Source organism: Amia ocellicauda, unplaced genomic scaffold (assembly GCF_036373705.1).
Source record: "Amia ocellicauda isolate fAmiCal2 unplaced genomic scaffold, fAmiCal2.hap1 HAP1_SCAFFOLD_40, whole genome shotgun sequence".
Taxonomy (NCBI): domain Eukaryota; kingdom Metazoa; phylum Chordata; class Actinopteri; order Amiiformes; family Amiidae; genus Amia; species Amia ocellicauda.
In genome coordinates this window covers 1-26,645 of record NW_027102973.1, presented here as the reverse complement: position 1 = coordinate 26,645, position 26,645 = coordinate 1, and the positions used below count along the sequence as shown (strand labels likewise).

General features: G+C 44.2%; 17 non-coding genes and 35 pseudogenes across 17 annotated transcripts; all 52 read left to right on the top strand.

The window, feature by feature from the left end:
* The first annotated feature begins 67 nt into the window (after positions 1–67).
* Positions 68–187, top strand: LOC136734790 (uncharacterized; annotated as a pseudogene).
* A 210-nt stretch (positions 188–397) lies between these two features.
* LOC136735063 (uncharacterized) lies at positions 398–516 on the top strand (annotated as a pseudogene).
* Positions 517–739: 223 nt separating this feature from the next.
* LOC136734799 (uncharacterized) lies at positions 740–858 on the top strand (annotated as a pseudogene).
* Positions 859–1,077: 219 nt separating this feature from the next.
* LOC136734956 (uncharacterized) lies at positions 1,078–1,196 on the top strand (annotated as a pseudogene).
* Positions 1,197–1,406: 210 nt separating this feature from the next.
* LOC136734920 (uncharacterized) lies at positions 1,407–1,525 on the top strand (annotated as a pseudogene).
* A 214-nt stretch (positions 1,526–1,739) lies between these two features.
* On the top strand, positions 1,740–1,858 carry LOC136734753 (uncharacterized; annotated as a pseudogene).
* A 215-nt stretch (positions 1,859–2,073) lies between these two features.
* On the top strand, positions 2,074–2,192 carry LOC136734544 (uncharacterized; annotated as a pseudogene).
* A 220-nt stretch (positions 2,193–2,412) lies between these two features.
* Positions 2,413–2,531, top strand: LOC136734710 (uncharacterized; annotated as a pseudogene).
* A 216-nt stretch (positions 2,532–2,747) lies between these two features.
* On the top strand, positions 2,748–2,866 carry LOC136734528 (uncharacterized; annotated as a pseudogene).
* A 219-nt stretch (positions 2,867–3,085) lies between these two features.
* LOC136734660 (5S ribosomal RNA) lies at positions 3,086–3,204 on the top strand. Its single transcript, XR_010810636.1, has one exon. It is a non-coding gene; the product is annotated as a 5S ribosomal RNA (ribosomal RNA).
* A 209-nt stretch (positions 3,205–3,413) lies between these two features.
* Positions 3,414–3,532, top strand: LOC136734977 (uncharacterized; annotated as a pseudogene).
* A 214-nt stretch (positions 3,533–3,746) lies between these two features.
* LOC136734762 (uncharacterized) lies at positions 3,747–3,865 on the top strand (annotated as a pseudogene).
* A 217-nt stretch (positions 3,866–4,082) lies between these two features.
* LOC136735025 (uncharacterized) lies at positions 4,083–4,201 on the top strand (annotated as a pseudogene).
* A 210-nt stretch (positions 4,202–4,411) lies between these two features.
* Positions 4,412–4,530, top strand: LOC136734986 (uncharacterized; annotated as a pseudogene).
* A 208-nt stretch (positions 4,531–4,738) lies between these two features.
* On the top strand, positions 4,739–4,857 carry LOC136735060 (uncharacterized; annotated as a pseudogene).
* A 215-nt stretch (positions 4,858–5,072) lies between these two features.
* Positions 5,073–5,191, top strand: LOC136734725 (uncharacterized; annotated as a pseudogene).
* Positions 5,192–5,401: 210 nt separating this feature from the next.
* Positions 5,402–5,520, top strand: LOC136734898 (uncharacterized; annotated as a pseudogene).
* A 225-nt stretch (positions 5,521–5,745) lies between these two features.
* Positions 5,746–5,864, top strand: LOC136734584 (5S ribosomal RNA). The gene has a single exon (XR_010810560.1). It is a non-coding gene; the product is annotated as a 5S ribosomal RNA (ribosomal RNA).
* A 210-nt stretch (positions 5,865–6,074) lies between these two features.
* Positions 6,075–6,193, top strand: LOC136734830 (uncharacterized; annotated as a pseudogene).
* A 225-nt stretch (positions 6,194–6,418) lies between these two features.
* On the top strand, positions 6,419–6,537 carry LOC136734671 (5S ribosomal RNA). Its single transcript, XR_010810647.1, has one exon. It is a non-coding gene; the product is annotated as a 5S ribosomal RNA (ribosomal RNA).
* Positions 6,538–6,748: 211 nt separating this feature from the next.
* LOC136734612 (5S ribosomal RNA) lies at positions 6,749–6,867 on the top strand. The gene has a single exon (XR_010810588.1). It is a non-coding gene; the product is annotated as a 5S ribosomal RNA (ribosomal RNA).
* Positions 6,868–7,083: 216 nt separating this feature from the next.
* LOC136734787 (5S ribosomal RNA) lies at positions 7,084–7,202 on the top strand. Its single transcript, XR_010810693.1, has one exon. It is a non-coding gene; the product is annotated as a 5S ribosomal RNA (ribosomal RNA).
* Positions 7,203–7,412: 210 nt separating this feature from the next.
* On the top strand, positions 7,413–7,531 carry LOC136734829 (uncharacterized; annotated as a pseudogene).
* A 225-nt stretch (positions 7,532–7,756) lies between these two features.
* On the top strand, positions 7,757–7,875 carry LOC136734775 (5S ribosomal RNA). The gene has a single exon (XR_010810692.1). It is a non-coding gene; the product is annotated as a 5S ribosomal RNA (ribosomal RNA).
* Positions 7,876–8,085: 210 nt separating this feature from the next.
* Positions 8,086–8,204, top strand: LOC136734611 (5S ribosomal RNA). Its single transcript, XR_010810587.1, has one exon. It is a non-coding gene; the product is annotated as a 5S ribosomal RNA (ribosomal RNA).
* Positions 8,205–8,420: 216 nt separating this feature from the next.
* LOC136734630 (5S ribosomal RNA) lies at positions 8,421–8,539 on the top strand. The gene has a single exon (XR_010810606.1). It is a non-coding gene; the product is annotated as a 5S ribosomal RNA (ribosomal RNA).
* A 210-nt stretch (positions 8,540–8,749) lies between these two features.
* On the top strand, positions 8,750–8,868 carry LOC136734828 (uncharacterized; annotated as a pseudogene).
* Positions 8,869–9,093: 225 nt separating this feature from the next.
* LOC136734717 (5S ribosomal RNA) lies at positions 9,094–9,212 on the top strand. The gene has a single exon (XR_010810686.1). It is a non-coding gene; the product is annotated as a 5S ribosomal RNA (ribosomal RNA).
* A 210-nt stretch (positions 9,213–9,422) lies between these two features.
* LOC136734751 (uncharacterized) lies at positions 9,423–9,541 on the top strand (annotated as a pseudogene).
* Positions 9,542–9,756: 215 nt separating this feature from the next.
* On the top strand, positions 9,757–9,875 carry LOC136734858 (uncharacterized; annotated as a pseudogene).
* Positions 9,876–10,103: 228 nt separating this feature from the next.
* LOC136734516 (uncharacterized) lies at positions 10,104–10,222 on the top strand (annotated as a pseudogene).
* A 209-nt stretch (positions 10,223–10,431) lies between these two features.
* LOC136734656 (5S ribosomal RNA) lies at positions 10,432–10,550 on the top strand. The gene has a single exon (XR_010810632.1). It is a non-coding gene; the product is annotated as a 5S ribosomal RNA (ribosomal RNA).
* A 226-nt stretch (positions 10,551–10,776) lies between these two features.
* Positions 10,777–10,895, top strand: LOC136734994 (uncharacterized; annotated as a pseudogene).
* Positions 10,896–11,104: 209 nt separating this feature from the next.
* LOC136734655 (5S ribosomal RNA) lies at positions 11,105–11,223 on the top strand. The gene has a single exon (XR_010810631.1). It is a non-coding gene; the product is annotated as a 5S ribosomal RNA (ribosomal RNA).
* A 211-nt stretch (positions 11,224–11,434) lies between these two features.
* Positions 11,435–11,553, top strand: LOC136734786 (uncharacterized; annotated as a pseudogene).
* Positions 11,554–11,761: 208 nt separating this feature from the next.
* LOC136734788 (uncharacterized) lies at positions 11,762–11,880 on the top strand (annotated as a pseudogene).
* A 216-nt stretch (positions 11,881–12,096) lies between these two features.
* On the top strand, positions 12,097–12,215 carry LOC136734526 (uncharacterized; annotated as a pseudogene).
* Positions 12,216–12,434: 219 nt separating this feature from the next.
* On the top strand, positions 12,435–12,553 carry LOC136735023 (uncharacterized; annotated as a pseudogene).
* A 222-nt stretch (positions 12,554–12,775) lies between these two features.
* On the top strand, positions 12,776–12,894 carry LOC136734732 (uncharacterized; annotated as a pseudogene).
* A 216-nt stretch (positions 12,895–13,110) lies between these two features.
* Positions 13,111–13,229, top strand: LOC136734990 (uncharacterized; annotated as a pseudogene).
* Positions 13,230–13,445: 216 nt separating this feature from the next.
* Positions 13,446–13,564, top strand: LOC136734633 (5S ribosomal RNA). Its single transcript, XR_010810609.1, has one exon. It is a non-coding gene; the product is annotated as a 5S ribosomal RNA (ribosomal RNA).
* A 214-nt stretch (positions 13,565–13,778) lies between these two features.
* Positions 13,779–13,897, top strand: LOC136734577 (5S ribosomal RNA). The gene has a single exon (XR_010810553.1). It is a non-coding gene; the product is annotated as a 5S ribosomal RNA (ribosomal RNA).
* A 219-nt stretch (positions 13,898–14,116) lies between these two features.
* LOC136734749 (uncharacterized) lies at positions 14,117–14,235 on the top strand (annotated as a pseudogene).
* A 223-nt stretch (positions 14,236–14,458) lies between these two features.
* On the top strand, positions 14,459–14,577 carry LOC136734515 (5S ribosomal RNA). Its single transcript, XR_010810522.1, has one exon. It is a non-coding gene; the product is annotated as a 5S ribosomal RNA (ribosomal RNA).
* Positions 14,578–14,793: 216 nt separating this feature from the next.
* Positions 14,794–14,912, top strand: LOC136734602 (5S ribosomal RNA). Its single transcript, XR_010810578.1, has one exon. It is a non-coding gene; the product is annotated as a 5S ribosomal RNA (ribosomal RNA).
* A 216-nt stretch (positions 14,913–15,128) lies between these two features.
* On the top strand, positions 15,129–15,247 carry LOC136734718 (uncharacterized; annotated as a pseudogene).
* Positions 15,248–15,463: 216 nt separating this feature from the next.
* Positions 15,464–15,582, top strand: LOC136734519 (uncharacterized; annotated as a pseudogene).
* A 223-nt stretch (positions 15,583–15,805) lies between these two features.
* LOC136734701 (5S ribosomal RNA) lies at positions 15,806–15,924 on the top strand. The gene has a single exon (XR_010810677.1). It is a non-coding gene; the product is annotated as a 5S ribosomal RNA (ribosomal RNA).
* A 215-nt stretch (positions 15,925–16,139) lies between these two features.
* On the top strand, positions 16,140–16,258 carry LOC136735048 (uncharacterized; annotated as a pseudogene).
* Positions 16,259–16,474: 216 nt separating this feature from the next.
* Positions 16,475–16,593, top strand: LOC136734770 (uncharacterized; annotated as a pseudogene).
* Positions 16,594–16,808: 215 nt separating this feature from the next.
* On the top strand, positions 16,809–16,927 carry LOC136734937 (uncharacterized; annotated as a pseudogene).
* Positions 16,928–23,395: 6,468 nt separating this feature from the next.
* Positions 23,396–23,510, top strand: LOC136734566 (U5 spliceosomal RNA). Its single transcript, XR_010810542.1, has one exon. It is a non-coding gene; the product is annotated as a U5 spliceosomal RNA (small nuclear RNA).
* Positions 23,511–26,645: the final 3,135 nt, after the last annotated feature.

Genomic DNA, 26,645 nt, shown 5'->3' with positions numbered 1-26,645 from the left:
TTTTTTTGCTGGCAGTTCCGTCAATACCCGCCAGCCTTTAAGAGACATCATGCAGCCAGGCATCTCGGCTTGCGGCCACACCATCCTGAACGCGCCCGATCTTGTCAGATCTCGGGAAGCTAAACGGGGCAGGGCCTGGTCAGTACTTGGATGGGAGACCTCCTAGAAATACCAGGTGCTGCAAGCTTTTTACGTCTCCTGGGTAACTTCATCGTAGCTCTTAATACTCTCTTTCTGTCTCCAGGAGATATAATTGAAGAATTGTACACGTACCCGGCTACTTTCAACACCCTTTGCTGCACTGGTATATTTCCCTCTATTTTTCTTTTTTTTTTTTGCTGGCAGTTCCGTCAATACCCGCCAGCCTTTAAGAGACATCATGCAGCCAGGCATCTCGACTTGCGGCCACACCATCCTGAACGCGCCCGATCTCGTCAGATCTCGGAAGCTAAACGGGGCAGGACCTGGTCAGTACATGAAAGTGAGACCTCCTGGAAATACCTAGTGCTGCAAGCTTTTACGTCTCCTGGGTAACTTTATCGTAGCTCTTAATACTCTCTCTCTGTCTGGAGGAGATATAATTGAAGTATTGTACATGTATCCAGCTACTGTCAACACCCTTTGCTGCACTGATATTTTTCCATCCATTTTTCTTTTTTTTTTTTTTTTTTTTTTTTTTGCTGGAAGTTCCGTCAATACCCGCCAACCTTTAAGAGACATCATGCAGCCAGGCCTTTTGACTTGTGGCCACACAGTCCTGAATGCGCCCGATCTCGTCAGATCTCGGAAGCTAAACGGGGCAGGGCCTGGTCAGTACTTGGATGGGAGACCTCCTAGAAATACCAGGTGCTGCAAGCTTTTTACGTCTCCTGGGTAACTTCATCGTAGCTCTTAATACTCTCTTTCTGTCTCCAGGAGATATAATTGAAGAATTGTACACGTACCCGGCTACTTTGAACACCTTTTCCTGCACTGATATTTTTCCCTCCATTTTTCTTTTTTTTTTTTTTTTTTTTTGCTGGAAATTCCGACAATACCCGCTAGCCTTTAAGAGACATCATGCAGCCAGACATCTCGGCTTGCGGCCACACCGTCCTGAACGCGCCCGATCTTGTCAGATCTCGGAAGCTAAACGGGGCAGGACCTGGTCAGTACTTAAATGTGAGACCTCCTGGAAATACCAGGTGCTGCCAGCTTTTTACGTCTCCTGGGGAACTTCATCGTAGCTCTTAATACTCTCTTTCTGTCTGGAGAAGATATAATTGAAGAATTGTACACGTACCCGGCTACTTTCAACACCCTTTGCTGCACTGGTATTTTTCCCTCTATTTTTCTTTTTTTTTTTTGCTGGCAGTTCCGTCAATACCCGCCAGCCTTTAAGAGACATCATGCAGCCAGGCATCTCGGCTTGCGGCCACACCATCCTGAACTCGCCCGATCTCGTCAGATCTCGGAAGCTAAACGGGGCAGGACCTGGTCAGTACATGAATGTGAGACCTCCTGGAAATACCTGGTGCTGCAAGCTTTCACGTCTCCTGGGTAACTTTATCGTAGCTCTTAATACTCTCTATCTGTCTGGAGGAGATATAATTGAAGTATTGTACACGTACCCAGCTACTGTCAACACCCTTTACTGCACTGATATTTTTCCATCCATTTTTCTTTTTTTTTTTTTTTTTGCTGGAAGTTCCGTCAATACCCGCCAGCCTTTAAGAGAAATCATGCAGCCAGACATCTCGGCTTGCGGCCACACCGTCCTGAACGCGCCCGATCTCGTCAGATCTCGGAAGCTAAACGGGGCAGGACCTGGTCAGTACTTGAATGTGAGACCTCCTGGAAATACCTGGTGCTGCAAGCTTTTACGTCTCCTGGGTAACTTTATCGTAGCTCTTAATACTCTCTATCTGTCTGGAGGAGATATAATTGAAGAATTGTACACGTACCCAGCTACTGTCAACACCATTTGCTGCACTGATATTTTTCCCTCCATTTTTCTTTTTTCTTTTGTTTTTTGCTGGAAGTTCCATCAATACCCTCCAGCCTTTAAGACACATCATGCAGCCAGGCCTCTTGGCTTGAGGCCACACCGTCCTGAAGACGCAAGATCTCGTCAGATCTCGGAAGAGAAACTAGGCAGGGCCTGGTCAGTAATTGGATGGGTGACCTCCTGGAAATACCAGGTGCTGAAAGCTTTTACGTCTCCTGGGTAACTTTATCGTAGCTCTTAATACTCTCTTTCAGTCTGCAGGAGATATAATTGAAGAATTGTACATGTACCCGGCTACTTTCAACACCCTGTCCTGCACTGATATTTTTCCCTCCATTTTTCTATTTATTTATTTTTTATTTTTTGCTGGAAGTTCCGTCAATACCCGCTAGCCTTTAAGAGACATCATGCAGCCCGGCCTCTTGGCTTGCGGCCACACCGTCCTGAACACGCCCGATCTCATCAGATCTCGGAAGCCAAACGGGGCAGGGCCTCGTCAGTACTTGGATGGGAGACCTCCTGGAAATACCTGGTGCTGCAAGCTTTTTACGTCTCCTGGGAAACTTCATCGTAGCTCTTAATACTCTCTATCTGTCTGGAGGAGATATAATTGAAGTATTGTACACGTACCCGGCTACTTTCAACAGCCTTTGCTGCACTGATATTTTTCCCTCCATTTTTCTTTTTTCTTTTTTTTTTTGCTGGAAGTTCCGTCAATACCCGCCAGCCTTAAAAAGACATCATGCAGCCGGGCCTCTCGGCTTTCGGCCACACCGTCCTGAATGCGCATGATATCGTCAGATCTCGGAAGCTAAACGGGGCAGGACCTGGTCAGTACTTGAATGTGAGACCTCCTGGAAATACCAGGTGCTGCAAGCTTTTACGTCTCCTGGGTAACTTTATCGTAGCTCTTAATACTCTCTTTCAGTCTGCAGGAGATATAATTGAAGAATTGTACACGTACCCGGCTACTTTCAACACCCTTTCCTGCACTGATATTTTTCCCTCCATTTTTCTATTTTTTTTTTATTTTTTTTTGCTGGAAGTTCCGTCAATACCCGCCAACCTTTAAGAGACATCATGCAGCCAGGCCTTTCGGCTTGTGGCCACACCGTCCTGAATGCGCCCGATCTCGTCAGATCTCGGAAGCTAAACGGGGCAGGGCCTGTTCAGTACTTGGATGGGAGACCTCCTAGAAATACCAGGTGCTGCAAGCTTTTTACGTCTCCTGGGTAACTTCATCGTAGCTCTTAATACTCTCTTTCTGTCTCCAGGAGATATAATTGAAGAATTGTACACGTACCCGGCTGCTTTCAACACCCTTTGCTGCACTGGTATATTTCCCTCTATTTTTCGTTTTTTTTTTGCTGGCAGTTCCGTCAATACCCGCCAGCCTTTAAGAGACATCATGCAGCCAGGCATCTCGGTTTGCGGCCACACCATCCTGAACGCGCCCGATCTCGTCAGATCTCGGAAGCTAAACGGGGCAGGACCTGGTCAGTACATGAATGAGAGACCTCCTGGAAATACCTAGTGCTGCAAGCTTTTACGTCTCCTGGGTAACTTTATCGTAGCTCTTAATACTCTCTCTCTGTCTGGAGGAGATATAATTGAAGTATTGTACACGTATCCAGCTACTGTCAACACCCTTTGCTGCACTGATATTTTTCCATCCATTTTTCTTTTTTTTTTTTTTTTTGCTGGAAGTTCCGTCAATACCCGCCAACCTTTAAGAGACATCATGCAGCCAGGCCTCTCGGCTTGCGGCCACACCGTCCTGAATGCGCCAGATCTCTTCAGATCTCGGAAGCTAAACGGGGCAGGGCCTGGTCAGTACTTGGATGGGAGACCTCCGAGAAATACCAGGTGCTGCAAGCCTTTTTACGTCTCCTGGGTAACTTCATCGTAGCTCTTAATACTCTCTTTCTGTCTGGAGGAGATATAGTTGAAGAATTGTACACGTACTAGGCTACTTTCAACACCCTTTGCTGCACTGATATTTTTCCCTCCATTTTTCTTTTTATTTTATTTTTTTGCTGGAAGTTCCGTCAATATCCGCCAGCCTTTAAGAGACATCATGCAGCCAGGCCTCTTGGCTTATAGTCACACCGTCCAGAACGCGCCCGATCATATCAGATTTCGGAAGCTAAACGGGGCAGGGCCTGCTCAGTACTTGGATGGGAGACCTCCTGGAAATACCAGGTGCTGCAAGCTTTTTACGTCTCCTGGGTAACTTCATCGTAGCTCTTAATTCTCTCTTTCTGTCTCCAGGAGATATAATTGAAGAATTGTACACTTACCCGGCTACTTTCAACACCCTTTGCTGCACTGGTATATTTCCCTCTATTTTTCTTTTTTTTTTTTGCTGGCAGTTCCGTCAATACCCGCCAGCCTTTAAGAGACATCATGCAGCCAGGCATCTCGGCTTGCGGCCACACCATCCTGAACGCGCCCGATCTCGTCAGATCTCGGAAGCTAAACGGGGCAGGACCTGGTCAGTACATGAATGTGAGACCTCCTGGAAATACCTCGTGCTGCAAGCTTTTACGTCTCCTGGGTAACTTTATCGTAGCTCTTAATACTCTCTATCTGTCTGGAGGAGTTATAATTGAAGTATTGTACACGTACCCAGCTACTGTCAACACCCTTTGCTGCACTGATATTTTTCCATCCATTTTTTTTTTTTTTTTTGCTGGAAATTCCGTCAATACCCGCCAGCCTTTAAGAGACATCATGCAGCCAGGCATCTCGGCTTGCGGCCACACCATCCTGAACTCGCCCGATCTCGTTAGATCTTGGAAGCTAAACGGGGCAGGACCTGGTCGGTACATGAATGTGAGACCTCCTGGAAATACCTGGTGCTGCAAGCTTTTACGTCTCCTGGGTAACTTTATCGTAGCTCTTAATACTCTCTATCTGTCTGGAGGAGATATATTTGAAGTATTGTACACGTACCCAGCTACTGTCAACACCCTTTGCTGCACTGATATTTTTCCATCCATTTTTCTTTTTTTTTTTTTTTTTTGCTGGAAGTTCCGTCAATACCCGCCAACCTTTAAGAGACATCATGCAGCCAGGCCTCTCGGCTTGCGGCCACACCGTCCTGATTGCGCCCGATCTCGTCAGATCTCGGAAGCTAAATGGGGCAGGGCCTGGTCAGTACTTGGATGTGTGACCTCCTGGAAATACCAGGTGCTGCAAGCTTTTTACGTCTCCTGGGTAACTTCATCGTAGCTCTTAATACTCTCTTTCTTTCTCCAGGAGATATAATTGAAGAATTGTACACGTACCCGGCTACTTTCAACACCCTGTGCTGCACTGGTATATTTCCCTCTATTTTTCTTTTTTTTTTTTGCTGGCAGTTCCGTCAATACCCGCCAGCCTTTAAGAGACATCATGCAGCCAGGCATCTCGGCTTGCGGCCACACCATCCTGAACGCTCCCGATCTCGTCAGATCTCGGAAGCTAAACTGGGCAGGACCTGGTCAGTACATGAATGTGAGACCTCCTGGAAATACCTGGTGCTGCAAGCTTTTACGTCTCCTGGGTAACTTTATCGTAGCTCTTAATACTCTCTATCTGTCTGGAGGAGATATAATTGAAGTATTGTACACGTACCCGGCTACTTTCAAAACCCATTACTGCACTGATATTTTTCCCTCCATTTTTCTTTTTCTTTTTTTTTTTTTTTTTTTTTTGCTGGAAGTTCCGTCAATACCCGCCAGCCATTAAGAGACATCATGTAGCCAGGCCTCTTGGCTTGCGGCCACACCGTCCTGAATGCGCCCGATCTCGTCAGATCTCGGAAGCTAAACAGGGCAGGGCCTGGTCAGTACTTGGATGGGAGACCTCCTAGAAATACCAGGTGCTGCAAGCTTTTTACGTCTCCTGGGTAACTTCATCGTAGCTCTTAATACTCTCTTTCTGTCTCCAGGAGATATAATTGAAGAATTGTACACGTACCCGGCTACTTTCAACACCCTTTGCTGCACTGGTATATTTCCCTCTATTTTTCTTTTTTTTTTTTGCTGGCAGTTCCGTCAATACCCGCCAGCCTTTAAGAGACATCATGCAGCCAGGCATCTCGGCTTGCGGCCACACCATCCTGAACGCGCCCGATCTCGTCAGATCTCGGAAGCTAAACGGGGCAGGACCTGGTCAGTACATGAATGTGAGACCTCCTGGAAATACCTGGTGCTGCAAGCTTTTACGTCTCCTGGGTAACTTTATCGTAGCTCTTAATACTCTCTATCTGTCTGGAGGAGATATAATTGAAGTATTGTACACGTACCCGGCTACTTTCAAAACCCATTACTGCACTGATATTTTTCCCTCCATTTTTCTTTTTCTTTTTTTTTTTTTTTTTTTTTTGCTGGAAGTTCCGTCAATACCCGCCAGCCATTAAGAGACATCATGCAGCCAGGCCTCTCGGCTTGCGGCCACACCGTCCTGAATGCGCCCGATCTCGTCAGATCTCGGAAACTAAACGGGGCAGGGCCTGGTCAGTACTTGGATGGGAGACCTCCTAGAAATACCAGGTGCTGCAAGCTTTTTACGTCTCCTGGGTAACTTCATCGTAGCTCTTAATACTCTCTTTCTGTCTCCAGGAGATATAATTGAAGAATTGTACACGTACCCGGCTACTTTCAACACCCTTTGCTGCACTGGTATATTTCCCTCTATTTTTCTTTTTTTTTTTTTGCTGGCAGTTCCGTCAATACCCGCCAGCCTTTAAGAGACATCATGCAGCCAGGCATCTTGGCTTGCGGCCACACCATCCTGAACGCGCCCGATCTCGTCAGATCTCGGAAGCTAAACGGGGCAGGGCCTGGTCAGTACTTGGATGGGAGACCTCCGAGAAATACCAGGTGCTGCAAGCCTTTTACGTCTCCTGGGTAACTTCATCGTAGCTCTTAATACTCTCTTTCTGTCTGGAGGAGATATAATTGAAGAATTGTACACGTACTAGGCTACTTTCAACACCCTTTGCTGCACTGATATTTTTCCCTCCATTTTTCTTTTTATTTTATTTTTTTGCTGGAAGTTCCGTCAATATCCGCCAGCCTTTAAGAGACATCATGTAGCCAGGCCTCTCGGCTTGCGGCCACACCGTCCTGAATGCGCCCGATCTCGTCAGATCTCGGAAGCTAAACGGGGCAGGGCCTGGTCAGTACTTGGATGGGAGACCTCCTAGAAATACCAGGTGCTGCAAGCTTTTTACGTATCCTGGGTAACTTCATCGTAACTCTTAATACTCTCTTTCTGTCTCCAGGAGATATAATTGAAGAATTGTACACGTACCCGGCTACTTTCAACACCCTTTGCTGCACTGGTATATTTCCCTCTATTTTTCTTTTTTTTTTTTGCTGGCAGTTCCGTCAATACCCGCCAGCCTTTAAGAGACATCATGCAGCCAGGCATCTCGGCTTGCGGCCACACCATCCTGAACGCGCCCGATCTCGTCAGATCTCGGAAGCTAAACGGGGCAGGACCTGGTCAGTACATGAATGTGAGACCTCCTGGAAATACCTGGTGCTGCAAGCTTTTACGTCTCCTGGGTAACTTTATCGTAGCTCTTAATACTCTCTATCTGTCTGGAGGAGATATAATTGAAGTATTGTACACGTAACCGGCTACTTTCAAAACCCATTACTGCACTGATATTTTTCCCTCCATTTTTCTTTTTCTTTTTTTTTTTTTTTTTTTTTTGCTGGAAGTTCCGTCAACACCCGCCAGCCATTAAGAGACATCATGAAGCCAGGCCTCTCGGCTTGCGGCCACACCGTCCTGAATGCGCCCGATCTCGTCAGATCTCGGAAGCTAAACGGGGCAGGGCCTGGTCAGTACTTGGATGGGAGACCTCCTAGAAATACCAGGTGCTGCAAGCTTTTTACGTCTCCTGGGTAACTTCATCGTAGCTCTTAATACTCTCTTTCTGTCTCCAGGAGATATAATTGAAGAATTGTACACGTACCCGGCTACTTTCAACACCCTTTGCTGCACTGGTATATTTCCCTCTATTTTTCTTTTTTTTTTTTGCTGGCAGTTCCGTCAATACCCGCCAGCCTTTAAGAAACATCATGCAGCCAGGCATCTTGGCTTGCGGCCACACCATCCTGAACGCGCCCGATCTCGTCAGATCTCGGAAGCTAAACGGGGCAGGGCCTGGTCAGTACTTGGATGGGAGACCTCCGAGAAATACCAGGTGCTGCAAGCCTTTTACGTCTCCTGGGTAACTTCATCGTAGCTCTTAATACTCTCTTTCTGTCTGGAGGAGATATAATTGAAGAATTGTACACGTACTAGGCTACTTTCAACACCCTTTGCTGCACTGATATTTTTCCCTCCATTTTTCTTTTTCTTTTATTTTTTTGCTGGAAGTTCCGTCAATATCCGCCAGCCTTTAAGAGACATCATGTAGCCAGGTCTCTCGGCTTGCGGCCACACCGTCCTGAATGTGCCCGATCTCGTCAGATCTCGGAAGCTAAACGGGGCAGGGCCTGGTCAGTACTTGGATGGGAGACCTCCTAGAAATACCAGGTGCTGCAAGCATTTTACGTATCCTGGGTAACTTCATCGTAACTCTTAATACTCTCTTTCTGTCTCCAGGAGATATAATTGAAGAATTGTACACGTACCCGGCTACTTTCAACACCCTTTGCTGCACTGGTACATTTCCCTCTATTTTTCTTTTTTTTTTTTGCTGGCAGTTCCGTCAATACCCGCCAGCCTTTAAGAGACATCATGCAGCCAGGCATCTCGGCTTGCGGCCACACCATCCTGAACGCGCCCGATCTCGTCAGATCTCGGAAGCTAAACGGGGCAGGACCTGGTCAGTACATGAATGTGAGACCTCCTGGAAATACCTGGTGCTGCAAGCTTTTACGTCTCCTGGGTAACTTTATCGTAGCTCTTAATACTCTCTATCTGTCTGGAGGAGATATAATTGAAGTATTGTACACGTAACCGGCTACTTTCAAAACCCATTACTGCACTGATATTTTTCCCTCCATTTTTCTTTTTCTTTTTTTTTTTTTTTTTTTTTTGCTGGAAGTTCCGTCAACACCCGCCAGCCATTAAGAGACATCATGAAGCCAGGCCTCTCGGCTTGCGGCCACACCATCCTGAATGCGCCCGATCTCGTCAGATCTCGGAAGCTAAACGGGGCAGGGCCTGGTCAGTACTTGGATGGGAGACCTCCTAGAAATACCAGGTGCTGCAAGCTTTTTACGTCTCCTGGGTAACTTCATCGTAGCTCTTAATACTCTCTTTCTGTCTCCAGGAGATATAATTGAAGAATTGTACACGTACCCGGCTACTTTCAACACCCTTTGCTGCACTGGTATATTTCCCTCTATTTTTCTTTTTTTTTTTTGCTGGCAGTTCCGTCAATACCCGCCAGCCTTTAAGAAACATCATGCAGCCAGACATCTCGGCTTGCGGCCACACCGTCCTGAACGCGCCCGATCTCGTCAGATCTCGGAAGCTAAACGGGGCAGGACCTGGTCAGTACTTGAATGTGAGACCTCCTGGAAATACCTGGTGCTGCAAGCTTTTACGTCTCCTGGGTAACTTTATCGTAGCTCTTAATACTCTCTATCTGTCTGGAGGAGATATAATTGAAGAATTGTACACGTACCCAGCTACTGTCAACACCATTTGCTGCACTGATATTTTTCCCTCCATTTTTCTTTTTTCTTTTGTTTTTTGCTGGAAGTTCCATCAATACCCGCCAGCCTTTAAGACACATCATGCCGCCAGGCCTCTTGTCTTGCAGCCACACCGTCCTGAACGCCCCCGATCTCATCAGATCTTGGAATTTAAACGGGGCAGGGCCTGGTCAGTACTTGGATGGGTGACCTCCTAGAAATGCCAGGTGCTGCAAGCTTTTTACGTCTCCTGGGTAACTTCATCGTAGCTCTTAATACTCTCTTTCTGTTCGGAGGAGATATAATTGAAGAATTGTACACGTACCCGGCTACTTTCAAAACCCATTACTGCACTGATATTTTTCCCTCCATTCTTCTTTTTCTTTTATTTTTTTTTTTTTTTTTTTGCTGGAAGTTCTGTCAATACCCGCCAGCCATTAAGAGACATCATGCAGCCAGGCCTCTCGGCTTGCGGCCACACCGTCCTGAACGCGCCCGATCTCGTCACATCTCAGAATTTAAACGGGGCAGGGCCTGGTCAGTACTTTTATGGGTGACCTTCTGGAAATACGAGGTGCTGCAAACTTTTTACGTCTCCTGGGTAACTTCATCGTAGCTCTTAATTCTCTCTTTCTGTCTGGAGGAGATATAATTGAAGAGTTGTACACGTACCCGGCTACTTTCAACAGCCTTAGCTGCACTGATATTTTTCCCTCCATTTCTCTTTTTTTTTTTGCTGGCTGTTCCGTCAATACCCGCCAGCCTTTAAGAGACATCATGCCGCCAGGCATCTTGGCTTGCGGCCACACCGTCCTGAACGCGCCCGATCTCGTCAGATCTCGGAAGCCAAACGGGGCAGGGCCTGGTCAGTACTTGGATGGGTTTCCTCCTGGAAATACCAGGTGCTGCAAGCTTTTTACGTCTCCTGTGTAACTTCATCGTAGCTCTTAATACTCTCTTTCTGTTCGGAGGAGATATAATTGAAGAATTGTACACGTACCCGGCTACTTTCAAAACCCATTACTGCACTGATATTTTTCCCTCCATTCTTCTTTTTCTTTTTTTTTTTTTTTTTTTTTTGCTGGAAGTTCTGTCAATACCCGCCAGCCATTAAGAGACATCATGCAGCCAGGCCTCTCGGCTTGCGGCCACACCGTCCTGAACGCGCCCGATCTCATCAGATCTCAGAATTTAAACGGGGCAGGGCCTGGTCAGTACTTTTATGGGTGACCTTCTGGAAATACGAGGTGCTGCAAACTTTTTACGTCTCCTGGGTAACTTCATCGTAGCTCTTAATTCTCTCTTTCTGTCTGGAGGAGATATAATTGAAGAGTTGTACACGTACCCGGCTACTTTCAACAGCCTTAGCTGCACTGATATTTTTCCCTCCATTTCTCTTTTTTTTTTTGCTGGCTGTTCCGTCAATACCCGCCAGCCTTTAAGAGACATCATGCCGCCAGGCATCTTGGCTTGCGGCCACACCGTCCTGAACGCGCCCGATCTCGTCAGATCTCGGAAGCCAAACGGGGCAGGGCCTGGTCAGTACTTGGATGGGTTTCCTCCTGGAAATACCAGGTGCTGCAAGCTTTTTACGTCTCCTGTGTAACTTCATCGTAGCTCTTAATACTCTCTTTCAATCTGGAGGAGATATAATTGAAGAATTGTACACGTACCTCGCTACTTTCAACACCCTTTGCTGCACTGATATTTTTACCACCATTTCTCTTTTTTTTTTTTTGCTGGCAGTTCCGTCAATACCCGCCAGCCTTTAAGAGACATCATGCAGCCAGGCGTCTCGGCTTGCGGCCACACCAACCTGAACGCGCCCGATCTCGTCAGATCTCGGAAGCTAAACGGGGCAGGACCTGGTCAGTACTTGAATGTGAGACCTCCTGGAAATACCTGGTGCTGCAAGCTTTTACAACTCCTGGGTAACTTCATCGTAGCTCTTAATACTCTCTTTCTGTCTGGAGGAGATATAATTCAAGCATTGTACACGTACCCGGCTACTTTCAACACCCTTTGCTGCACTGGTATTTCTCCCTCCATTTCTCTTTTTTTTTTTTGCTGGCAGTTCCGTCAATACCCGCCAGCCTTTAAGAGACATCATGCAGCTAGGATCTCGGCTTGCGGCCACACCATCCTGAACGCGCCCGATCTCGTCAGATCTCGGAAACTGAATGGGGCAGGGCCTGGTCAGTACTTGGATGGGAGACCTCCTGGAAATACCAGGTGCTGCAAGCTTTTTACGTCTGCTGGGTAAGTTTATCGTAGCTCTTAATACTCTCTTTCTGTCTGGAGGAGATATAATTGAAGTATTGTACACGTACCCGGTTACTTTCAACACCCATTGCTGCACTGATATTTTTCCCTCCATTTTTCTTTTTCTTTATTATTATTTCTGGAAGTTCCGTCAATATCCGCCAGCCTTTAAGAGACATCATGCAACCAGGCCTCTCGGCTTGCGGACACACAGTCCTGAACGCGCCCGATCTCGGTAGATCTCGGAAACTAAACGGGACAGGACCTGGTCAGTACTTGGATGGGAGATCGTCTGGAAATACCAGGTGCTGCCAGCTTTTTACGTCTCCTGGGGAACTTCATCGTAGCTCTTAATACTCTCTTTCTGTCTGGAGAATATATAATTGAAGAATTGTACACGTACCCGGCTACTTTCAACACCCTTTGCTGCACTGGTATTTTTCCCTCTATTTTTCTTTTTTTTTTTTTTTTTTTTTGCTGGAAGTTCCGTCAATACCCACCAGCCTTTAAGAGACATCATGCAGCCAGGCCTCTTGGCTTGCGGCCACATTGTCCTGAACGCGCCTGATCTCGTTAGATCTCGGAAGCTAAACGGGGCAGGGCCTGGTCATTACTTGAATGTGGGACCTCCTGGAAATACCTGGTGCTGCAAGCTTTTTACGTCTCCTGGGTAACTTTATCGTAGCTCTTAACACTCTCTTTCTGTCTGGAGGAGATATAATTGAAGAATTGTTCACGTAACCGGCTACATTCAACACCCTTTGCTGCACTGATATTTTTCCCTCCATTATTCTATTTATTTTTTTCTTTTTTTTTTGCTGGAAGTTCCGTCAATACCCGCCAGTCTTTAAGAGACATCATGCAGCCAGGACTCTCGGCTTGTGGCCACACCGTACTGAATGCGCCCGATCTCGTCAGATCTCGGAAACTAAACGGGGCAGGGCCTGGTCAGTACTTGGATGGGAGACCTCCTGGAAATACCAGGTGCTGCAAGCCTTTTACGTCTCCTGGGTAACTTCATCGTAGCTCTTAATACTCTCTATCTGTCTGGAGGTGTTATAATTGAGGAATTGTACACGTACCCTGCTACTTTCAACAGCCTTTGCTGCACTGATATTTTTCCCTCCATTTTTCTTATTATTATTTTTTTTTGCTGGAAGTTCTGTCAATACCCTCCAGCCTTTAAGAGACATCATGCAGCCAGGCCGCTTGGCTTGCGGCCACACCGTCCTGAACGCGCCCGATCTTGTCAGATCTTGGAAGCAAAACGGGGCAGGGCCTGGTCAGTACTTGGATGGGAGACCTCCTGGAAAAACCAGGTACTGAAAGCTTTTTACGTCTCCTGGGTAACTTCATCGTAGCTCTTAATACTCTCTATCTGTCTGGAAGAGATATAATTGAAGTATTGTACACGTACCTGGCTACTTTCAACAGCCTTTGCTGCACTGATATTTTTCCCTCCATTTTTCTTTTTTCTTCTTTATTTTGCTGGAAGTTCCGTCAATACCCGCCAACCTTTAAGAGACATCATGAAGCCAGGCGTCTTGGCTTGTGGCCACACCGTCCTGAATGCGCCCGATCTCGTCAGATCTCGGAAGCTAAACGGGGCAGGGCCTGATCAGTACTTGGATGGGAGACCTCCTGGAAATACCAGGAGCTGCAAGCTTATTACGTCACTTGGGTAACTTCATCGTAGCTCTTAATACTCTCTTTCTGTCTGGAGGAGATATAATTGAAGTATTGTACACGTACCCGGCTACTTTCAACACCCTTTGCTGCACTGAAATTTTTCCATCCATTTTTCTTATTTCTTTTTTTTTGCTGGCAGTTCCGTCAATACCCGCCAGCCTTTAAGAGACATCATGCAGCCAGGCCTCTTGGTTTGCGGCCACACCGTCCTGAATGCGCCCGATCTCGTCAGATCTCGGAAGCTAAACGGGGCAGGGCCTGGTCAGTACTCAGATGGGAGACCTCCTGGAAATACCTGGTGCTGCAAGCTTTTTACATCACTTGGGTAACTTCATCGTAGCTCTTAATACTCTCTTTCTGTCTGGAGGAGATATAATTGAAGAATTGTACACGTACCCGGCTACTTTCAACAACCTCTCCTGCACTGATATTTTTCCCTCCATTTTTCTATTTTTTTTTTTTTTTTTTTGCTGGAAATTCCGTCAATACCCGCCAGCCGTTAAGAGACATCAGGCAGCCAGGAATCTCGGCTTGCGGCCACACCGTCCTGAACGCGCCCGATCTCGTCAGATCTCGGAAGCTAAACGGGGCAGGACCTGGTCAGTACTTGAATGTGAGACCTCCTGGAAATACCTGGTGCTGCAAGCTTTTACGTCTCCTGGGTAACTTTATCGTAGCTCTTAATACTCTCTTTCTGTCTGGAGGAGATATAATTGAAGTATTGTACACGTACCCAGCTACTGTCAACACCCTTTGCTGCACTGATATTTTTCCATCCATCTTTTTATTTTTATTTTTATTTTATTTTTCTGCTGGAAGTTCCGTCAATATCCGCCAACCTTTAAGAGACATCATGCAGCCAGGCGTCTTGGCTTGTGGCCACACCGTCCTGAATGCACCCGATCTCGTCAGATCTCGGAAGCTAAACGGGGCAGGGCCTGGTCAGTACTTCGATGGGAGACCTCCTGGAAATACCAGGTGCTGCAAGCCTTTTACATCACTTGGGTAACTTCATCGTAGCTCTTAATACTCTCTTACAGTCTGGAGGAGATATAATTGAAGAATTGTACACGTACCCGGCTACTTTCAACACCCTTTGCTGCACTGATATATTTCCCTCCATTTTTCTTTTTTCTTTTATTTTTTGCTGGAAGTTCCGTCAATACCCTCCAGCCTTTAAGAGACTTCATGCAGCCAGGCCTCTTGGCTTGCGGCCACACCGTCCTGAACGCGCCCGATCTCGTCAGATCTCGGAAGCTGAACGGGGCAGGGCCTGGTCAGTACTTGGATGGGTGACCTCCTGGAAATACCAGGTGCTGCAAGCTTTTTTCGTCACTTGGGTAACTTCATCGTAGCTCTTAATACTCTCTTTCAGTCTGGAGGAGATATAATTGAAGTATTGTTCACATACCCGGCTACTTTCAACACCCTTTGCTGCACTGATATTTTTCACTCCATTTTTCTTTTTTCTTTTTTTTTTTGCTGGAAGTTCCATCAATACCCGCCAGCCTTTAAGAGACATCATGCAGCCAGGCCTCTTGGTTTGCGGCCACACCGTCCTGAACGCGCCCCATCTCGTCAGATCTCGGAAGCTAAACGGGGCAGGGCCTGGTCAGTACTTGGATGGGAGACCTCCTGGAAATACCAGGTGCTGCAAGCTTTTTTCGTCTGCTGGGTAACTTTATCTTAGCTCTTAATACACTCTTTCTGTCTGGAGGAGATATAATTGAAGTATTGTACACGTACTCGGCTACTTTTAACACCCTTTGCTGCACTGATATTTTTCCCTCCATTTTTCTTTTTCTTTTTTCTTTTTTCTGGAAGTTCCGTCAATATCCGCCAGCCTTTAAGAGACATCATGCAGCAAGGCCTCTTGGCTTGCGGCCACACCGTCCTGAACGCGCCCCATCTCGTCAGCTCTCGGAAGCTAAACTGGGCAGGGCCTGGTCATTACTTGAATGTGAGACCTTCTGGAAATTCCAGGCGCTGCAAGCTTTTTTCGTCACCTGGGGAACTTCGTCGTAGCTTTTAATACTCTCTTTCTGTCTGGAGGAGATTTAATTGAAGAATTGTACACGTACCCGGCTACTGTCAACACCCTTTGCTGCACTGATTTTTTTCCCTCCGTTTTTCTTTTTTTCTTTTTTTTTTTTTATTTGCTGGAAGTTCCGTCAATACCCGCCAGCCTTTAAGAGACATCATGCAGCCAGGCCTCTCGGCTTGCGGCCACACCGTCCTGAACGCGCCCGATCTTGTCAGATCTCGGAAGCTGAACGGGGCAGGGCCTGGTCAGTACTTGGATGGGTGACCTCCTGGAAATACCAGGTGCTGCAAGCTTCTTACGTCTCCTGGGTAACTTCATCATAGCTCTTAATACTCTCTTTCTGTCTGGAGGAGATATAATTGAAGAATTGTACACGTACCCGGCTACTTTCAACTCCCTTTGCTGCACTGAAATTTTTCACTCCATTTTTCTTATTTCTTTTTTTTTTGCTGGCAGTTCCGTCAATACCCGCCAGCCTTTAAGAGACATCATGCAGCCAGGCCTCTTGGTTTGCGGCCACACCGTCCTGAACGCGCCCAATCTCATCAGATCTCGGAAGCTAAACGGGGCAGTGTCTATTCTGTACTTGGATGGGAGACCTCCTGGAAATACCAGGTGCTGCAAGCTTCTTACGTCTCCTGGGTAACTTCATCATAGCTCTTAATACTCTCTTTCTGTCTGGAGGAGATATAATTGAAGAATTGTACACGTACCCGGCTACTTTCAACTCCCTTTGCTGCACTGATATTTTTCCCTCCATTTTTCTTTTTTCTTCTTTATTTTGCTGGAAGTTCTGTCAATATCCTCCAGCCTTTAAGAGACATCATGCAGCCAGGCATCTCGGCTTGTGGCCACACCATCCTGAATGCGCACGATCTCGTCAGATCTCGGAAGCTAAACGGGGCAGGGCCTGGTCAGTACTTAGATGGGAGACCTCCTGGAGATACCAGGTGCTGCAAGCTTTTTACATCACTTGGGTAACTTCATCGTAGCTCTTAATACTCGCTTTCTGTCTGGAGGAGATATAATTGAAGTATTGTACACGTACCCAGCTACATTTAACACCCTTTGCTGCACTGATATTTTTCCCTCCATTTTTCTTATTTCTTTTTTTTTTGCTGGAACTTCCGTCAATACCCGCCAGCCTTTAAGAGACATCATGCAGCCAGGCATCTCGGCTTGCGGCCACACCGTCCTGAACGTGCCCGATCTCATCAGACCTTGGAAACTAAACGGGCCAGGGCCTGGTTAGTACTTGGATGGGTGACCTCCAGGAAATACAAGGTGATGCAAGCTTTTTACGTCTCCTGGGTAACTTCATCGTAGCTCTTAATACTCTTTATCTGTCTGGAGGAGATATAATTGAAGTATTGTACACTTTGTCTTAGGGACAGTCTGGCTAGCAGTGACTGAGTGGTTGACAGACGACAAGCAACGGAATGTACGTGCACTGTGATGTCATAGCAGTCAGCTGAGAGAGGCTCGTGATGTCATCGCTGAGCTGTCTGTCTGTCTGTCTGTCTCTCTCTCTCTCTCTCTCTCTCTTCCTCTGAATTCAATTCATTTGTATTGTCAAAGCAATTGGACATACATACATATATATATATATATATATATATATACATACATACATACATCCATACATGCTAGAAAGTCATTACTATGTTATCTTAAAGGCTAACCAAGCAGAACATATATCATTATAGAACAGAGTTCATAGGTCAACACATGGTTTTAGGGAACAGGCACGTAGGTCATACCGTTTGACAATGTCTCCAAGGTTCTCATCGTAAATAACAAACAGAAATCAAACTATCTTCTGGGCTGACCTTCTAGCTTGACCGTATCTTTCTTAAGTATACAAGAGAGAAAAACAGGTGTAAGAAAATAATTTCTAATTTTCCTTCTACACATATATACATACATACATACATATGTAGCGTTATGTTGGGTGTATTTGGATAAGAGCATTTGGGCTCTGAGCTGAAGCACTGATCTAAAGAAGACCTCTCCCCCCCCAAAGTTATCAGATTTCCTTAGCTCATCAGCTTGGAACTGGTTTGCATCAAAGTGACAGTTTTGGGGAGGATGGCACCGAGAAGAGGCCAAATAGTTTGGAATTCTGCTATGAGATGTCTGGAGAAAGGGGCCTGTAGGTGATAAAAACTCTTTGAAGTGGATGAGAGCCGAAATCCCGACATAGAGCTACGAACCCAGGCCAACCGGCATTTCCAAAAGATGGCATGGATTGACATCAGTCATAAATAAAGCCTCCCTCCAATAGGACACTGGGGGCTGAAACCGAAATCCAATCTCAAGAACTCAGGGACCAATCACCTACTGATCTGACAGACTATAAGGAACAGCGGACAGTCTTTCTCTCTCTCTCTCTCTCACCTGAACCAGAAACTCGCTGCCACAGCTCAACCTGTAGCTCTGTTGCCAGAACCGGAATCAGAAACCAACCAAGTCTTTGCCGGCAACAGAAGAGTTAAACTATGAGAAGGAGATTGAGCGAAGAATTATTTTAAAGGACTTTATTAAATAAATAACTTCACAGACCCACCTGATCAGTGGAGTTTTACAGCTGGACAATTGACTAAGTCGACTGAATACGAAAGTGTCAGTCACTTAAATAGCTATTTGAGTCTTAAGAAACTTGACCCTTGGAACAAACAGGGCCCTGCTTTCCTCAAAGACTTCGTCTTCAAGTAACTACGGTGGAACCATGCTTACAAAGAAGATTTTGTGCACAACCTTGGAGCCTTCAAACCATAGGAAAATCTGTTTGGAAAAGACTCTACATTCGCGAAACCCCAACTTCCAGGTGCATCGACTGAGTGGAAGTTCTTGGACAAAGCCGAACCGGACTGCCTTTGTTCCAAACCACACGGACCTCGTGCCGTGTGCTGTTATCTGAGCCCGAAGCCAGAGAGGCCTCTCTGCGATGAAGTTCACATAACTTTAACAGTTTGGAGTTTGTGATTCATGACATTTGAGAAATCAATTAGAAATGTTAATCTGTGATTCATAACTCTAGAATGTGTAATATCATTTAGTTTTCTTAAATATAAATGTGAGTTGCATTAAACTGTTTTGTTGATAATTTTAGAAATAAAATCTGTCAACGCCGAGAAATATCTTCTCATTCCTGTTTAACTGTTTAGTCTGAAATTGACACAAGTTAATAGACATTAGATTATTGGTGGCCTTGCCTATCCTTAATCATTGAATAATAATCAGTTAAGGGAAATTGTGGTAACAAATAGGATCTTTCTCGGCACCTAAATGTAAATGAGACTGATATATATATAACGAGAAGTTACCTGACATAAATACTAACCTGCGTAGTTATTTAATGTCTGACTAATAATACTAACGAGAGACTCACCTTCGTCTTACTAACCGGTATTGTAGTCAATGTGTTTATAACCTTTTTTGTTTAACGATTTGTTAAACGGAATGTACGTGCTCTGTGATGTCATAGCAGTAAGCTGAGAGAGGCTCGTCATGTCATCGCTGAGCTGGCTGGCTGGCTCTCTGTGTGTGTGTGTGTGTGTGTGTGTGTGTCTCTCTGTCTGTCTGTCTGTCTGTCTCTCTCTCTCTCTCTTACTCTCTCTCTCTCCCTCTCAATTCAATTCATTTGTATTGTCAAAGCAATTGGACATGCATACATACATACATACATATATATGGAAAATAAACAATATGTGTACATCTCTTTCTGCATTAGTGGTGCCCTCACAGATGTGCAAGTTACATGACAGACAGACAGACAGACACACACACACTTTCACACACAGACAGACAGACACAGACACACACAGAAACACACACACATACTATGCATACACGCATATTATGGGTCTTTGTTGGGTAGTGAAATGGGTAGCATCAGTCGCAGTGTGGGTAATGTCAGGGAGCCAATCATAGTCCCCGTTATTTGCATATCGTGGCACAAAGCATTCTGGGAAAAGCAACTAAACACGTTTAGTCATGTATTTGTCCATAGTTTACACATGAGATGAAAGAGACAGTATGACGTATTGAGCACCTGGGATTCCTCATGTGTATGTGAGGGGCAGAGGAACCGGATCCCAAGTGTGCGTCCCAGGTGCTATAGGTTTCAAAGCATGCAGGGGAATAGGCACCCCACCCTGACACTTAAAGAAGACTGGATAGGGAGATATAAATAGCAATGGGGAGACTCTTGTACTTGGTGTGGCTCTATCCATATAGTGGGGCCAGCAGGTGCAGCAATAGAAGCTCAGCCTGGGGAGACTGGATTTAGCATTTCCTCTCCATTTTGATAACTATCCATAATCATTTCTGCAAAATACTTCTATGATACCTATGTATGTTTTTTACTTGTACTATATTATACTATCAAGTATCAGTGTACACATACAATGTGACCTGTTACATTAATACAGAGGCCACGGAAGGCCAGATCACTAATAGCCACTGTCCCCTGATATTACACTTTTTTACAATCACTTTGGCACTCATTTCAGAACCTTGATGTCATTTTTCAAAACTCTAGACACTAAACTCACACCCGATGATCAAAATGCACATTTTTCAAAACTCTAACACTTTTTTACAATTGCTTGGATACAATACACATCAACCTCAGATCATTTGTTCATTGAACTAAAATGACACAACTTACATCAAAGTATTACCATTTCAAAATGCAATTCACACATTACATCTGAGATCACTGTCTATTCATTTCATTACAAAGATCTAACTATCAATTGATACAGCTGCTCAAAATGATAAGTGACTGTTGCATTACTCTTAATGCATAATTTTATGGAAACTGACAAACAATATTCCATGTTTCGATCATGAAAGTTTCAGGATAATGAGATCCATTGACATCAATAAACGAGGAGCATGAACCAGTTGGACTACATTATCTATGGATGTAATATTTCATCATCATTCATCATCATGTAGCACTTTTCCATACCATGTTTGCAGTGTGGAAGGAAAGTTAGAAATTCTTTCTCTAATACCTGTTTTTCTCTCTTGTATACTTAAGAAAGATAAGGTCAAGCTAGAAGGTCAGGCCAGAAGGTAGTTTGATTTCTGTTTGTTATTTACGATGAGAATCTTGGAGACAATGTCAAACAGTATGATTGAAGTGCCTGCTCCCTAATCCATGTGTTGATCTATGAACTCTGTCCTATAATGATATAAATTCTGCTTAGCTAACTTTTAAGATAACATAGTAATGACTTTCTGATTATAACCAGCTCTTTGATTTTTGTGTATAAAAGCTCTGACTGTTAAAATGAAGGCAGAGCGACTTTGGGATCTACTTGAGTCACTGTTTCTCTCCACGCTGCATGTATTAAAGGCATTGCAACTAACGCTCCAACCTGGTTGAAGATGATTGTTCTTCCACATCAGATTTGACATAACTGTATGTATGCAGGCCCTTGTAATTGCTTTTCCAATACTGCCAACTGGTTATTGATGATTGATTTCACATTGTGGTACGAGTATCGAGTGAATTGAGTGCTATCCACCCCAGCAACACAGTGATAACATGGAGCCGGCAAGTCATCCAGGTCACAATAGAGGTCAAGCAGTGGGAGGAGGAAGACGTGGTGGTCAAAGGAATGGAAGGGGACATGCACCCCTTCTGAGAGGTGGTCGTGGGCCTCGTCATAGAGGAGGGCTTAGGCCTCACCAGAGAGGCAGCCATGGGCCTCATTTGAGAGGTGTTGGGGGAACGTGGTAGAGGACAAGGCCACGGACCAGACAGCGGCAGCAACAGCAAATAGTGTCCAGTGAAATCCGAGAAATAGTTGTAGAGCATGTTGTAAATCATGGCATGACCATGACTGAGGCAGCTACAATGATTCAATCAAACCTCAGAATCAACTCAGGATCAACTGTGGCCTCAATCATCAGAAATTTCCGTACTGAGAAGCGGCAAGTCTTCAGCATGCACTAAACATTAGGCTACTCTCAATTGTCAAATGACTGTATACTGCATACCAATGTGTAGCACAGAGTATAGTGTGCCTTTTGAAAGAAATGCAGACAGAGTGAAGCAGCTGATGACTGAGTATGTTCAGGTATGTTCAGTTTCAAGATGCCTCTTGTGAAAAATGGTTGTGAGAACCTGAACCTGAACACAGGGCTGATGGAAATTCAGAAGTACAGTAATCAATCCTTTGTTTTACACTAAGCCAGGTGAGGAACACTGCAGTTGACATTTTACTGTAGTTTTGTTCTTTTTTGTAGCTAATTATTGTTGCATGGCTTCAAAGAAACCTATGGTGTGATTTGATTGTATTGCATCAATACATTTCAGATTTTGTTCAATGATTCCACTGTGTCTGTAGTATTCTCTCTACTAGTCCTTTTACAGTGATGTATTTATGTGTAGTACCATAATGAAACATGTATCACATATTTTGTACTACAATATTTAATGATTGTACGAACAACTACACAGTGAAACTATCGGTATCTTCTGTGTGGGTGATCTAAATAAATGTTACTATGGTATTTCATGATAAATGAATTATTTGAACCAACAAGTCTGCAAGTGCAAGGTTTCTTTAAAGATATGAATGCACAATGCAATGTTTTGAACATTGGACAGCCTGTGTTACAAGTGATGACCGTTTTGAGTTTTGTGTCTAGAGTTTTGAAAAATGACATCAAGGTTCTGAAATTAGTGACAAAGTGATTGTAAAAAACTGTATATTCATCCTATTTAATGTGCTCTTTTAAAATGTACTTTTCTTTTTTATGTTGCCATTTCTGTTCTACCAATGTTTCAGTTGTTAGCCAAAGATTGACAGAGTACATCTCATACACACAGGCCAGACAGCAAGGATTTCTTTTTGAAATTCAATTACAAATGCTGCATGAACTCATCAATACGATTAGAGCTCCTGAAAGCAATATAACTAACTCACTCTACAGCATCTCATTAGCAGTGAAAAGAAACCAAGAAAGTTGGGACAGTCGACTGTTTACCACTATGTAACATCACCTTTTCTTTTAATAACACTTATTAAGCACTTGGGCACTGAAGACACCACTTGGTTAAGTTTAGCAAGTGGGATTTCCCCCCATTCATCCATTATGCATTTCCTCAGCTGCGCAACTGCACAGGGCCTTCGTTGTCTTAATTTGCACTTCATAGTGCGCCACACATTCTCAATTCGGAGACAGGTCAGGACTGCAGGCAGGCCATGCTAGCACCCGCACTCTCTGCCTACGCAACCATGCGCTTGTAATCTGGGCAGAATGTGGTTTGGCGTTATCCTGCTGAAAAATGCAGGGATGTCCCTGGAAAAGACGATGTCTGGATGGCAGCATATGTTGCTCCAAAATGTGTACATCTCTTTCTGCAAAAATGGTGCCCTCACAGATGTGCGAGTTACATGACAGACAGACACTCATACACACTGTCACACCCACACACACACACACACTTTCACAGACAGACACACGCACACACACTCACTTTCACACAGAGACAGACACACAAACACAGAGACAGACACACACACACTCACTTTCACACAGAGACACACAAACACATACACTTTCACACAGACACACACACACATACATACATACATACATACATACATACATACATATATAAGGAAAAGAAACAATACATTTAAAAATCACAAAAAGATGTAATAAAGTACAGAAAATCTAAATGTAATAAAATGTGATCTTTAATACACACAAATATGTATGGCTGGTCGGATGCGTCTTGGACTCGGGTTCCTCTTCATTACGTATAATGCTTTTGCCTTTTGCTATAGCTTTCCGTGGAGGGGATCGTGGGTGAGTTTGTACCATTCTTGGGAGGCTCTGCCTTGTTGGGGCGGAGCTGTGATCCAGGTGAACAGCAGATCGGACATAGGTGGGCATGTGGGCGGAGGAGGAAGGCCGGTCAAGCAAATAAGCTTGCTAAGGTACGCAGCAGCAGCAAGCAGCCCCACCATCCAGTCAGCCAGCCAGTCTGGCTGGCAGTGACTGAGTGGTTGACAGACGGCAAGCAACGGAATGTACGTGCTCTGTGATGTCATAGGAGTCACCTGAGAGAGATGTTTGTGATGTCATCGCTGAGCTGGCTGGCTCTGTGTGTCTTGCTGGCTGTGTGTGTGTGTGTGAGAGAGAGAGAGACTTTTTGACTTTTATCAGACTTCATTGCCTGTTTGCAACACGCAATAATTCATATAAAAGAAAATAAATAAATAAATAAAAAATAGTGTTCCCCTTTGTTTGTCTCCCCCCAACACGCATTAACTCCGCCACTGATCTGTACACTTTTAAAGAAAGCAACCCAATACACACAACAAAACAACCATCAAATACTAAACCCTATAAATGAATTACATAATAAAAACCAACTCCCCATCATACAATTCACAAAGGGCATCATTAATACACCAGACCTGTTCAAAACTCTCCAAATCATTCATCAGCCTGTAATAGTTAAACTCTAGTCTGACTCTGCACTTGACCAGCATGGCAAACACTCTCACTGCATCCTCACTGCCCTCCCCACACACTCTGTTCTTCCTAGTCTTATAGACGGCCATTTTAGCCTGGCCCAGCAAGAAGTTTACCAGCTGGTCCACATGTTTGGTCTTTCTGGTGTATCGCGCCCCTAAAATAAAAACCTTTGTGTTAAAAATCAGGTTAAGATCAGTAAAAAGACGAGTTAAAAGACTAAAAATGGGTGACAACCGAGAGCAAGTGCTGAAACAGTGAAACACGGTCTCTCTCTGAGCACAGAATGGGCAGGCGTCGGACACAGCAGGGTTAAGAACAGTAATAAAAGAATTGACAGCAATAATGGTGTGTAACACCCTCCACTGCAGATTGCCAGCTCTCTTATTGAGGGGGGCTTGTACAGGCTTCTCCAGGCGGGCGCAGTGTCTTCCCCCAGCCCCAGCCTGTAAAGTAATTTTAGGAATCACAAAGAAACAGTTGAAAGTGCTAAATAAGTATTTTGATGCACCATATTAATTTAGGAAATTTACATGTTGTTTTTCATCAGCTTCTGTATCTGATGGCTCCACATCACTGGCTGGATTGACAGCAACGACACTCTAAAAAAAGAAGTGTTAAGTTTGAGCATTCAGGACTTGTTTTGAAGATCCTGAATATCACTGGTCCACAATTTATCTGTGAAACTATGGGTTAATCTCCATATACAAAATACTTTTCACACACACTTTAAATTTACAACTAAATTTACATGTTGATGTCTTTCGTCAGCTTCTGTATTTGATGGCTCAATATAACTGGTTGCATTAACAGCAACGGCACACTACAAGAAAATAACATTATATTTAAACATTCAGGACTGGTTTAGCATCACCTCGAATATCCCTAGCCCTTGAGGTCGATTGTTATTGTGGTCTTCAAGACCAGTGCTTCTCAACCTTAGTCCTGGAGGAGGCCCACTGTCTGCTGATTTTCATTACAACAACATTGTAGGTTATATCAGTGACTGTGGTCCTAAAGTACCCCTATGCCTGCTGTTTTTTTTCCAGTTGAGCTCTTAATTACCTAATTGGCTTAACTGAAGCCATTTAACCCTTTTCCCAGGTCTTTGGTTGTTGATGAGTTACAAAGAGCTGGATTGTGGCCCGCCATGACTGGAAGTGAAGAACACTCACTCTAGGCCTTTAACTTAATGTTCATATGTAGGGGCCTATCCATCTGATTTGTTTTTGCACATTTATTAACAGAAAAATTGATGGTACGTGAAATCATCTGAGCTGAAAAATATAATGTTCCACCAATAATAAAATAAATGTATTAATTAAAATTATAGAGATAATAGAATGTTCACAGATTATTAGTTCAGAAAATAAAATATTTTTTTATATCTTAAATAGAATTAACACTCAAATCAGTTGTAGGGTAAACAAGGTCTATTTTTTGGATTGATTTTATAATTATACATGTATGGCTGCATGAAGCTTACCTGAGAATCTGATATTTTAGTAACTTTGTTGCTTCTTGTTGGGTAGTCCACGTTTGCCGCCGTTCTTTTTCTGTAAATGTAAATCAAAAGGCAATAATTACATACTGTAATTAAAATACAAAAAGTATAAACATTGTATTATTATTTTTGTATCCTGTTTCTCCATCTCGATGCTGTTCTTTTTGGAATTGCATATCTAGGTTTACTTAAATACTGTTTATAAGATTGTAAACTCATCATCCAAATTTCTTCATTTGCCAAACTTTATGTAGTGCGCTTGCAGTTTCAGAAGAAGAAAAAAAACTGTAACAGATGGGATATGTAGTACTTTATACTCGAGTGGTCTATGCGATTACACCCTGTTGGTGTTATTAAGAACGCCAAGTACCAGAATGCAGAGCGGGACTGTTTTTTGTGCCGTGACTTGTCGGGGGAAAAACGCGCAGAAAAAACGGACGAGAAGGTGAAGGTAGTATGGCGGTGATGCACGCGTTGGTGAAGTGGGAAAGCGGGGTCGACAAAGACTCTTACAGCGTGATTCCCACTGCTTGCTTTCGCAATTTTGATTTATTCAGCATTGCTGATGATGACGAAGAGACGACTCGAAACTTCAGAGCAGAGTGGAGAGACATGAACAAACCTCCAAAAGGTGGATGGCCTGTCCATGAAGCGCAGATCATTATGACTGGTAACAATGTTTATTTAAAAAAAAAAAAACATTAAAGTCTTTACATGCTATATGATATATACAATCACAGTATATTTGAAATGAATGTTTAAGTTATTAATGTGTTGTACGTCTAACATACTCTTATAACATGGTAGGTGGTGGTGAGGGCGCTAAAAACTCGTCATACTTGACTGGCATTTGTAAGAACGATTTATTGTGTGTTGTGCTTTACAATAAAATCCCCCAAATCACAAAATAAATTAAACCAGATATAATTTAACTTCAGTTTTGATTCAGTGTTGGCTGTTCATCTTAATTTGTATGGTCAAAGCACAGTATTTTTATGACAA